Source organism: Desmodus rotundus, chromosome 12 (assembly GCF_022682495.2).
Source record: "Desmodus rotundus isolate HL8 chromosome 12, HLdesRot8A.1, whole genome shotgun sequence".
NCBI classification, from domain to species: Eukaryota; Metazoa; Chordata; class Mammalia; order Chiroptera; family Phyllostomidae; genus Desmodus; species Desmodus rotundus.
In genome coordinates this window covers 73,776,574-73,789,229 of record NC_071398.1, presented here as the reverse complement: position 1 = coordinate 73,789,229, position 12,656 = coordinate 73,776,574, and positions in this window count along the sequence as shown.

The window sequence follows — 12,656 nt, the reverse complement described above, 5'->3', positions numbered from 1 at the left end:
TTCCTAAATGTTATGCTTATACTGCCATTTCTTACATTTTCTATGTTATGCCTTATATATTGATCTTTTTAAAAAAGATTTTGTTTATTTTCAGAGAGGGGAAGGGAAGGAGAAAGAGAGGGAGAGAAACATTCATGTGTGGTTGCCTCTTGTGCACCCCCTACTGGGGACCTGGCCCTCAACCCAGGCATGTGCCCTGCCTGGGAATCAAACCAGCGACCCTTTGGTTCGCAGGACCCCGCTCAATCCACTGAGCCACACCAGCCAGGGTTATATATTAATCTTTTTATGGCAGGTGAGAATTTCTTTCTCTTACACTCTGACCCTTCAATTTTGGCAAAATCGAAAGTCAGTATTTACATTATTATAATTATTGTTCACATATTATGATTACATTTTTCTTTCTTGTGTAACTTTTGGCTTTCCACTAAGTTTATCACTGTCCCCCACCCCATTTTCCCCTCCTTGCTTCTCTTTTTAAAAATTTTATATATTTCCATCGCCATTTACCCCCCATCCCCTCTTCCATCTCCCCGCAGTCACCACCCTGTGTTCGTACTCCATCCTTGTTTTTCTGTGATCCTGTGAACTGGGCCCAGGGGCTCCAAAGCCCCTCTCCACCCAGTGTGATGTCCAGCACGATTTCCGCCCGGTAATCCCAGCTCCGTGTTCCTGCGTCGGCTGCACACTGCTCTCCGCACGCTGCATCTCTTCTGTCTCCTCTGCGGCTCTGCATCCCAGCTCTGGGGATGTCCTTTCGCAGTTTACACTTTGGCTGCGCATGTGCTCCCAAAGCTTGCTGAGAGAGGGCGCGTGGGAAGTAAACATTGCCAGCCCTGCCATGTCTAAAAATGTTGCCATTCAACCCTTCCTCGTAATAGTTCAGTGTGAATAGAATGTAGTTGTGAAATGTATTTTCCCTCTGAAATTAGAGGTTGTTTCCCAATATCTTATCATTTTAACAAGTCCGGATTCTCGCTCTTCTGTGGTTTCATCTCTAGGTGCTTTCACCGCCGCTGCCTTATCCCTGGCGTGGGACTTTCCCCACTGGTCACCTGGGCACACAGCGGCCACCTTCAGTCTGGAAATCCACACCTTTCCATTCTGGAACGGCGTCCTGCATCAACTCTGCCAATCTCTTCCCTGCCATTTTCTCCTTTCGTTGGAGCTCATGTGAGCAGGGCATTGCAGCTTCTGTTTATTCTCCAAGTGCCTTATTTTATCCCCCGATTTCTTTTTGTTCTGCCTTCTAGGAGACTTCCTTAACTTTATGTTCCAACTCTTTTGTTTCTTTAAAAATTTCCTTCTAAATTTTTAACAGCCAAGAGCCCTTTCTTATTCTTTGGTTATTTATTTATTGCATCTACTACTTATTTTATGTCCCCTGAAGATACTAATTACAGTCTAATTTTTTAAAATGTTTCTATGTTTGTTCACTTTTGGCTCCCGCCTCCCTCTGCCACGTGAGGACACAGCCAGAAGACAGCCGACTGTGAGCCAGGAAGTGGGTCCTCAACCAAGCACTGAATCTGGGGCCCCTTGATCTTGGACTTCCAGCCTCCAGAGCTGTGCGAAACAAATTTCCGTTGTTTACAAGCCATGCAGTCTGTGGCATTTTGCTCTAGCAGCCTGAATGGACTTGGACACCCTCCAATGCCAATGTCGAAAGGTCTTTTCTGTGGGGCTGTCTCTCTCCTGTCTGGGGAGGCCATACCTGCTGCTTTAATTCTGGGAATAGAGATTGGGACAGAGCTGGGGCTCGCCCAGACAGGCTTTCACATCATCCCTCTCTCAGCCTTTCTCTTCATCTCCATCCTTGCTGTCTTGTGTCCCCATGACTGGAGGTCGCCGCTGCGTCCTCTGGAGAGAAAGCCTCTAGCTTCTTCCCACTGTGCTGGTGGGTTAGCCTGGCTGTGTTAGCTGGGGATGTGGGAAGTCTAGCTTTTCCCCTCATTTGCAGCTCAGGATTCATCCCAGACACCTCCAAGTTCTGAGGCCCAGTCTGGGCTGAATCAGCCGTGTCCCCTCAGGAACCCCCTTTGCAGCTCTGAGAGGCAGCTTCACTTGTCCTGCCAAGCCCTCCCTCTAATTCCATGTAAGGAGTCTGGGTGTCATTTCTCATCTGCTGGGGGCTCTTCTCCCTTCTCTTTGACCTTGAGAGTTTATACCCATCTTGTTCCTTTGCTGTCTCTTAAGAGGCATGGGGAGTAAGCACACATAAAATGTGTCAAAAGTGGGTTTTTTAAAACATTTTGTGAAGATTATGTCTTGAAGGGACAGTTGTTGACTATATTGGACAGCTTTAGAGAAAACGTAGGCAAGCAAAACCTGAGAAGATGAGGAAAGTGGGGGCTGTTTTGTCTCAGCTCTTCCAACAATCAAAACCAGCTCCTGCCCCCAGGCTGGGAACGCATTGGGCTCTGATGCCTTTAAAGTGGGAGAAGGCACCAAAAGGGGAAGGGCATGCTGGCACTTTGTGGACGTGACTTCTGACCCCTCCCTGTGATCAAGTCTGGACTAGGGAAAGCTGCTTCCAGAGAGACAAGGAGACAGAGTCGATATTCAGATGCCTGGCCCCTGGCAGGAGGTTTGAGGGGAGGTGGTCTGCTCTGGGAGTTGGTGACTTCACCTGTATTGTCACTAAAGAAGTCTGGAGACGGATGCGATGGAGTTATACTCACTGCCAGACCTGCTTCCCAAGACAAAACACTCGGGAAGAAGGCTAGCTCTGCCCCACAGTGGGCTTGAGAAAAAGGAAAGGCTGTAGCGCAGAGGTCGCAAACACAAGGCCCGAGGGGCCGAATCCAGCCCTCCACCTTGTTTTATCCAGCCCGGCACCTTGTTTCTACCGAGTGAGCTCCTTGCCCCTAGTTAAGGAGTAGTTACATTTATGCAGTCGGCCCTTTGAAGGTAACCACGAGGCTGATATGGCCCCCGGTGAAAATGAGTTTGACACCCCGCAGCATATGGGAGACTGTGGTGTGTGGAGTTGGAAAGCAGTCTGACTCAGAGCTGTAACTTTCCAGCCACGTGGCCTCAGGCACACCACCTAATCTCTTTGAGCCTCGGTTTTCTCTTCTGCACAACAGGGATAGCATTGCCCACCTCACTCAGTTGCGAGGGTGAAATGGAATAGCCCGTGCTGGGCACACCGCAGGGACTCAAACATTACTTATTATTTTATCAAGAGTGATGCTAGAAGCAGAAATTTCCCTGCATCCCTCCCAGCCCCACCCACCATGTTCCTTTGCACAGGGGCATGAGCCCAGCTCCTACTATTATAACAGACTTACCCAAAGCAGTGGAACCTGGAAAGAGACCCTCCTACCTCCCTGTCTTCCAATGAAGGATGCCGGGCCTCCCTGGATGGTTTGTTTTTTGCCCCTTGGGACTGTCCAGAGACCCCCAGGAAGGAGTGGATTTGAGTGTCCCGAGGCAGCCCTATCTCCAGGTTTTGGGACTCTGGTGCCCTAGCTCTCTGAGCCCACTCAGAAAGTCTAAGGAGGGGGAATGGGAGTCCCTGGTGCCAGCAACGTTCATAGCCCCTCACAGCCCCCAACCTGCCCTGCACCCTCCCTTCAATCCAGGGGGCAGATTAAGAGCCAGGCTGGGAGCCTCGTGAAACCAAAGATGTGGTCCAAGAACTGCAAAGCCCAGAGTCTCACAGGCAGTAGTCCCAGGACAAGGAGCATGGGACAGGCAGACCCAGCTCTCCTCCCGCTCCCTGCTGGATCAGCTAGAATGGACATCTTGGAGGGACTTGGGTTGCAGTGGGAGCTGATAAGGCCCAAAACGTAGTTAGAAGGGCCCATCCCACACATGGAGTCACCCAGACACATGTCTATGGACATGCATAGTTTCTCGTGGTTACCCCCTCACACTCTCGCAGTGTGCCTCTCCTACCAGAGAACACGTCTCACGCCCCTGCCCCCGAAGCGCCCTTGCCCCCTTGAGCAAGCACACTCCCACGCTTCCACCTCCTATGTGTCTAACCCTGGCTCCGAGGAAGGGTGAGAGGGGGTCACCAGGAATTTTGTAAAATGAGGCTGGCTAAGAGTGGATTTCAAAGACCCATCAGGCTCTTCCTACTACACAGTCTTCACCAAGGAAAGACTGGTCCAGGCAGCAGGAGATAATTCACTTAACAAAACCGGTGTTGGGCTTATGATCCCTCTCCCTGAGGCAGAGACACCCCAGGCTGCTTGAGGGGATGCAGTGCCCTTCCAAATCAAAACAGCTCCCTGTCATGCCATGCTATAACATGAGCTCACAGCAGTATGGGTAATTTGAGAGGTCCTGGGAACAGTTTCAGGGGAGAGATGGGCTGGGACAGGTTGTCGTGTTCCCATGGCAGCCTATCTCATTGCCATAGCAACAAGGTTCTGACTCCGATCTATGGAGTCCTGGTTTCCATAATTGGTGGAATACTGTGGTGCTTCACAGGATGCTAAGTGGTCCCTATAACCCTTATGGGAAAGAACATTTTCATCCTAGACCAAGCAGTGGTAGTTTGAGGCTGTCAAGTAACAGCTGAGTTTTCCTGTGGGCAGAAAGAGGGCTTTTCTGGAGTTTCCCTACTGACAAACTCTACTCTTCCCTCCAGAAATTCCAACTCCCCAGCTATTGGGGGCCCGCCGAAATGTCCCCACAAGGCAGACATGGCTTTCCTGATGCCTACCACATCTGAGATGGAAACCCTGCCATTTCAGAGAGGCAAGACAGTGCATTGGGGGAGCCCAGCTCTGGCATCAGAACCCTGAGCAGGCTTGCCTCACACTGGCTGTGTGTCTTGTGTGAGTTATCTTTCTGAACCTCAGGGTTTTCACCTGTGAAATGTGTATACCATGCCCAGCTCCCTGGGTGGTTACAAGCATGCAGAGGAGTGAACGATATGTGTAAAGTACTTGACCCATTCAGGGCTCCCGTGGGGAAGGGGTTGGATAGCCCAGGTCACTGTGGACACCCCTTGTACACAGAATGGGACTTCAGTGTCTTGGGGCTGAGCACCTGGCACAGATCTGACTGTGAGGATGGGGTGACATTTAAGCCTCAGTGGACAGGACAGTGGTTGGCAACATCTTCCAGATCAAACTGTCCAACTGGCCAAAAACTTCCCCAGGGATTGGGAGGGCACTTAAACCATCCTCTCGCTGGCCTAGATCAGGGCTTCACACAGTGTGGGCTGTGGCTCACGCCCCTCTGCAAATCTAAGAATGAAGAGGGATAGCATTTAGAAAACTTTACAGAAACTCGGTTTGTTTTGGTCACTATTCAAAGTCATTTTTATTTGGTTGTGTAACCCTTCTTCCCTCCCCTCCCCATACCTCATACCCCTCCTCCAAGAATGTAAGCCTCCTGGCATTTTGCAAATCCTGGCAAAGAGGCATAGGCTCTGGGAATGGCAGCCCCTGGACACTTGATCCTGGTCTGCTGACCCCCTCCCCCGGCGGTCAGGCTCTTCCAGTTCGTCTGCCTGCCCACAGACCCAGGAGGAGAAGGCTTTGAGTGAGCCCATGACTGTTCCCCAAACCGAAGACCTCGTAGGCACCATCTTCAAGGGGCTCACCTTGGCTTCAGGAGTGTCCTGGGGGCAGAGTGGGCTGACTGGGGAGCAAGCTGGGCAAGGCGCCTACCACCCAGAGGGCCTCCTGGGTCACATGGGTCTCCACAGAGCAAGATGTAGGTCTTCACTGGAGGGGTGACACGTCCTAGGTTGGAACTGGGGGCTCAGGGCAGCATGGGGGTGCTGCCAGGGAGAGTGTTTCCCGCAAGCACGGTTGATAATGAGAGTGAGCTGAGCTGTGAGGACGGCCTTTTGACGGTGGGCCCGCTGCTCGCCTGAACTGCTGTCCAGATCTATCTTAAGGCCCATGACTCTGTGGGCCCTGGGGTCTTCTGATGAGGCCATTGCTGCTGTCACCGCACCTGGTCTAGCCGGGCCAAGCGATGGAAGGAAGGGCAACAGTTTTTGGCAGCCTCTTCTGGGATGTAGTTCCCCATCCAAGGACCAGATCTTTGATATTTACGGGATCAGATCCCCTGAGTAGCTTCTGCTGGGAGCTACAGGAACTGGCCTGGGGCAATTACAGGATTCCTTTCCATCAGCAAGATTGCTGTTGGGTCTTTGGGAGGCAGGCCTTCCACCACACAGACACCACTTCCTCCAACTCCAGCTGCTTCCTGACCCGGCATAGGCCTTGGAACCTTCTCATCCAGGCCTCAGTTTCCCAAACCTCAGTTGTTATCCGTCTGCATCACCAGTTTTGTTTTGCTATGTTCTTTACCTGTGGAATGCATGGAATACTGCTTACGTAACATGTCCTTTGTCCGGGGAACCTAAATAGCAAACAGTTATTTCTCATAGTTCTGGGTTTTGGGAAGTCCAAGATCAAGACATATGGGCTAGAAATTTGATATTGCTGAAACACCCAAGCAGCATCTAATTTGGGCTTCTCTTTAGTTATTTTTAAATTTTTCACTTTGTTTTAGAGAGAGAGAAAGTGTGTGTGTGTGTGTGTGTGTGTGTGTGTGTGTCAGAAGTATTGATCTGCCCTGGGAAAAAACAACCTGGTTCTTCAGCACCTCTAGTTTGAAAACCACTGCCCTCAATATTAAAACCATCTCAGAACCAGCTAAAGAGCCATTTGAGGAGAGAAGGAGAACAGTCTGTTCAGCACTGCTTGCAAAGATTAGCCACAAATCACACACGGGTGGATGAGTTGGCAGCATTACCTTTATTGATTCAAGACTGGAAACTCCAGACCCCCTCCCATTGCCTGCCCCCTTCTCCTACTCTGCGTGCCCAGAGCCCCTGTCACTCCAGGGCTAGAAGTTCCTTGTCCCTGGGCAACATCCCGGGGCACCTGCCGCCGCCTGCCATAGCGCAGTCCGAAGGAGTTCCAGTTGTAGGCAGGCAGGTCCTTCTCCCGCTGCACCAGTGCCGCGCCCCTCTGGGCTGGGATCAGGCGGCTCTGGGGCACGCACAAGGCTGGCCTCCGGGACCCCACCTTGCTCTCTTCGGCTGAACAGCGTGGGCTCTGCTCCCAGGCGGCCAGAAGCGGCAGGGGGCTGAGCTGCTGGCCTAGGACAGAGCCATAGGGTGAGACTAAGCCAGGAGAGCCTCCTTGAACACCCGCCCAAAGCCCCATCCTGTGCTTCCATTTTTTCCTTGGCCTCCAGGATACTCGGAGCTCAGTGCCAGCAGGGACCACCAGCATCTGAGCTTGGTGGTTAGGCCATTTGTTCCTCCCGCATTCAACACAGCTTTGATTGCAAATGTTTCCCAGAATTATCTTCGCTATCTTTATATGAAATTACTTCCTGCCCTGACTGGTGTGGCTCAGTTGGTTGGGCGTCCACCCGCAAAGGAAAATGTTGCCAGTTCCATCCCTGATCAGGGCACGCGCCTGGGTGGCTGGTTCAGTGCCCACTCAGATGTGAGAGGCAACTGATCGGTGTTTCTCTGTCACGGCAATGTGTCTCTCCCTCTTTTTCTTCCTCCCTCCCCTCTCTCTACAAATAAGTACATTTAATCTTTTTAAAAGAGAAGTTACTTCCTTTTAGGAATCAAACAGGGTAGAGCCTGGAAATAAAGAAAACTAAGATATTGGCTAGAAGTTCAGCTCGGCTCACTGCCTGGCCTTCTGCCTGGTTTCTATGTCAGGCTCCTCAGCTGGACTGTGTGTCCCTGGGCAGGTGGGGCTGTGTCCGTTCATCTCCTTATCTCCCAGAGCGCTTGAAACAAGGCCTTGCACGTCATAGGGCCTCAGTAGACACTTGTTAACTGTATAAAAGCTAATGAAATCTTGTAGTTACAGATGCCAAGAAAGTGAAGCTAAGATCATTCTGTTCCCACAGCCCCCAATTATTTAGCCCCTAAATAAGCTATATAAGGACTCAGTGAAAAACAGAAAATTATCAGAGTCACCCTAACCAGTTCAACTCCCACATTTTGGGTATAATCTCTCCTCTTTACACCGAGGGCTAACAAGGCTGATTTGGAAGGCACTCCACATGCAAGGCTCACTAAGTGCACTATGATTTCAGCAGTAAAATAGTGCAATGAGCTCTGAGTACACAATGACCCCAGCCAATTGTGGTAAGAGATTAGTGGAAATGAGGCCCAAGGTGTGTGAGTGGGTGTGTGGTGCAGGGGTGGTTGGCTTTAAGGCCCACTCCTCAATGCCCTGGCATATTTTGGAGAAGAGGGGTGTGGGTATGGCCCAGAATTCACGACAGTCTTCCTAGGAGGGCCCTCCCATGCCGCCTGGGGCCTGGCTGAGATGGGAAGGGGCGATGGTTTCATTCCAGGTCATACCTACTCTCCCAGCAGTAGAAGCACTTCTGGGGCTGCCTTTTGTGGCCTCATCTAAAGCCTTTTGCCAAAAAACAAACAGCAAACACAATGTCCCTGGGGCAGTGGTGAGGTCATTTTTACCCAGAAAGGACATCTGATCCCAGGAGAGAAAACACTCTTGGCAAAGGACACTGGGGGCCATGTTCTCTTTGTTCTGGAATATTTTATGGGCACAGTGATACCGCATGTGCAGATATGCTCCATGCTCCCAGTTCCGTAGCCAGAGGAGCTGCGGTCCCGGGAGGCTAAGCCACGCTTCTAGTTTGCCCGGAAAGCTGAACCCAGCTCCTGACTTGGGGGCAGCGCCAGTCCTCTCTCGTGCCACTCAGAGACACCCTATCGGGGAAGTCCCGCACGTGCTGGGCTTCTGTAGCGTTTGACTGAGTGATTGGGGAGCGTCTTTCCATCTTGGGGCCTCAGTTTCTCCAGCTCATCAGTACCATCACAAGCCCAAGAAGTTGACAGGATCTGTCCTTTTGTTTAGGTTCTGTTTTTTCAAACGCCCCATAATGGGACTGAGGACACTGATGAAAGAAACTTGCAGAGTAAATTCCTCCCCCGCAGATCTGCCCAGAGAGGTGATTGGCATGGAGGAGAGCACAGTGTGAGAAAACCAGGAAGGAGCATGGTGGTCAGCAAGCACCTGAACCTGGGGGAGCCTTCTGTGGCCCACAGCAGGTAAGCCAACCCTAACCTGCAAGGTTAATGGGGCCACCAAATGAGTTGCATGTTCCAGTTTTGGGTTTCCATTAAATACATTGTTTAGTCCACATCAGCATTCTAGCCAAACTCTGAAAAATGTAGTAAATTTCATTTTAAAACAACTCACTTGCTCCCTTCTGCCCTTTTCCCCAGACAACACATACCAGTGGATCTAGGATTCTCCATGGGTGCCTCCTTTTCTAAGGTTTCCCTGAAGGAGATAGCGCAGAGGAAAAGCATCAGCTGCCAAGAAGCCAGTAGGTTCATTCTGGTGAGAAGGCGCAGGTCCTAGAAGTGTCCTGAAGCCGAGACAGAGAGAGGGAAGAGGGGCTGGGTCAGGCACAGGCCCCAGCTGGGGGCTGGGGCATAACCCAGTGTGAAGGGAGGAGATGCCCCTGCCCTTGGAGGCCCCAGTAGAGGGATGAGTCTGAACTGACATATGATGGAGATGGGACTGAGACCACTTGCGCAGTATAGTCAAAGCTGACCTCATGCTAGGTAAGGATCATCAGGGAGGGCTTCCTGGAGGCCAGTCAGGATAGGGAAGAAGGAGGGATCCCTATTGGTGGGAGGGGCGGGACTGCTCAGATTAGAAAGCAGCCATAATTCTGAATCTCAGGGTTGCAATTCTGAATGTTGGGGAAATGAGCGGTGAGATATGACATGTAGGAGTGAGCAGGGAGGGGTGAAGTGAAGTGGGGCAAGGGGTTCCACCACGTGGAGGACACTGAGGTGCTTCCTCCCTGCTGCTGGGCTCTGCCTAAATCCATGACTTTCTGGGCTCCACCCTCCCCAGGGGGCTGTGCCTTCACTAATCTGGCCCAGTTCCTTCCTGCTGTGATAGAAACTTAGTTCTTTTCCTTTTTCATGAAAAAAAGGAAGAAAGGCAATGATCTTGCTCTCTGTGTAGCCGTTGACAGCCTGAAGACCATCGTTACATTGTCTTATTGCCTATAATTCAGGGAAAAGAAAAGCCTTTTCCTGATATGTCAGGTCACTTGTCTCCATATTCTGTTCTCTGTGGGCTCTGAGAGGGTATGAATTGAACTGACCTCATAATTTTGGCTGTAGAGGTGGGATCTGCATACCCTGACCCTCACTTCAACCCCTTTCCCTTACCCTTTCCTGCCCCCTCCCATCTCTTCCAGCTTCCAAGTCCAATTTCTCTTTGAAAAAGTCGTCAGACACTTGGAGATTGTCCAACAAACATGATTAAAAACAAATGATGGTGAGGCAGGAGAGCTGCAGGTGGAGCCAAAAGGGTGTGGACACCAGCTCTAAAGGCCAGAGCCACGCTGGGGCCCGGTGACGGGCCAGTGGGCGGTCAGGACCACCACGTGTGCCCTTCAGTCCCCTCCATCCCTCTGTTCTTGCCCCCACTCCCCATTCCCTTCCTGTTCCCTTCAGGACCCAGACATGGGGTGGAGGGGAAGAATCCTCAAGTGGGATCAGAAGTTCTTGGATCTGGCCCCAGCTCTGCTCGCCCCTCCTGTGAGACAGGCGCAAGTCACCCCCATCTCTGGGGCTTGGTGCTCCACCTGTAAAATGAGACCATTGGGTCAGAATGGCCACCGACTGTCCCCGCAGATGGCCACTTATCCTTGCAGACTTTGATTCTGTGACACCCTGAACCCCAGACCACAGCTTTCTGCACCTGCATTAAGGTGGGGCCGGGAGTAGAGGTGGGATTGATTCATTGGAGAGAAGAGCATAAAATCATTTTTTGTGGCTTCGAACTGTGCACACACAGTTTAATTTGGAAATTATTCCTTGAGTACCGCCTGGGTGCTGTGTTGGGTGCTAGGGTGCACAGGTGCTAAGACATAGGGTTGCTGTCAGCTGCTCAACCCTCATCTCAAATCTAGCACAAGAAATTGAGTCCCAAGCAGACCATATAAAAATAACACTGTAAATGACAGGCCAACAGGGGTCTTTGGAGACTATGGGAGCCTGTCCTGGAGGGTCCAGGTGGGTTTTCTGCAGGGGGTGGCCCCTGAGCTGAGTTTCTGAGCAAGAGTCAAGCAGATGAATAAAGGCTTATACGGAAGGCAGGAAGGCCAGCCAGGGCTGGGTGTGGAGGGAACTGCAGACCCTGTAGCCTGCCAGGAGGGCGGGCTTTGCTGGGGAGAGTGATGGGTCTAAGGAAGGGCCACACAGGGGCGTCACCCCAGAGGGTCTGAGACAGAGAAGAATGCATGTAGACCTGCATTTCAGATGGAGCACTCTGGCTGCTCTGCAAAAGCAGGAGGGTGAGTGAGGAAGGGAGCAGTATGCAGGCTGTGTGGTCCTCTCACCTGGCCCCATCGCCTCCTCCCCATCAGACATAGCACTTGCTGTGGCGCCACGTGAGAGGTGTGGTTTTCCCCACCACTTGTTCCCACCACACAGACACACACACACAGACACACATGCATGCCTTCACCCAACTCCTAGCAGACGTGGTAGAAATGAATTGCTTAGAAAAGAATAGTCAGCTTCCAAGGGGCCACAGTGGCTGTCCTGCTGTGGGTAATTTTTGTGGCTCCCCTATCTCAGGGGCTTTTGTGCCTAGTACCAGAGAAATTTCAGGCATGGCCAAAAAGCTTTTGAAGTGGGGTGGCTTCTTTCCTGGGGTGGCTTCCTTCTGGGGCAACCTTCTTAGTGCAGGGGTCCAGCAGGCTGTGAGGGGCTCCTTAGTTGGGTTTGTATTTGCCAGCCATAAGTTGGAAGAACTGTTTAGAGGAGACCCGTTGAGCTCATGAGCCCTGAGTGGTTCCCCAGCTCCCTCCAAAAGTTCCTCTGGCCTCTAATCCCAGTCACAAAGTTCATTCAATAATTGCAACGAATTGCATTTCATTCATTGCAATTATTCCTGCCACAATAAGAGGAGTCCTTGAGAGAGTCCTGACTTCACAAGTACAATGCAAGTCAATGTATTTACCCAGATACCCTAGAATAATCTGGCCAACCTTATAATTGGGACTGACCAGGCCCCCTTTGCCTGCCTGGGACACAACAGTCTTGGAACTAAGTTCCTGCTTCCACCTGGGGAGCCTCCCTGGGCCTGGGCAGACCCCTCCCCAAGTGTGGATGCCACAGTGTACCTACCTGGCTCTGTCCTGGGTCCTGTCCAGGGTCCTGGGGGGTGGCTGCTCCACAGGGTCTCTGGTGATGACACTACTTAGGTGGGTGAACACCCGTAGGGAGGGAGCTGGCTGTGCTCTTGCCAGCTCTCTGACCACATCCCTGGCCCTTTTATAAAGCCCTCCCTTTGTCTCCCTCTCCCTCCTCCTGGAGAGAAACTGCTGTCTCCGCCTCCTGGCTTTCATGACCAAATCATCCTCTTCTTCCCCTCCAGACCCCTCCAAGGCTGGTTTTCTGAGTTCTTTCTGGTCTCCTCCCCCTACCCCTGCCCAGACCACACAGTAGGAGACCCACTCTGCTCCAATCAATGTGGAAAAGGACTATTTGAGGAAGAATGTGGTGAGGGGCGAGTATGAACCGGTCCCCTCCAGACAATAGCCACCAATACACCCCGTGTGACATGAGAACCATGTGGGATCCGGGAGCTCTGGGTTCCCCACATGTCCCCAGCTCAGACCAGAAGGGGGCTCCTGGG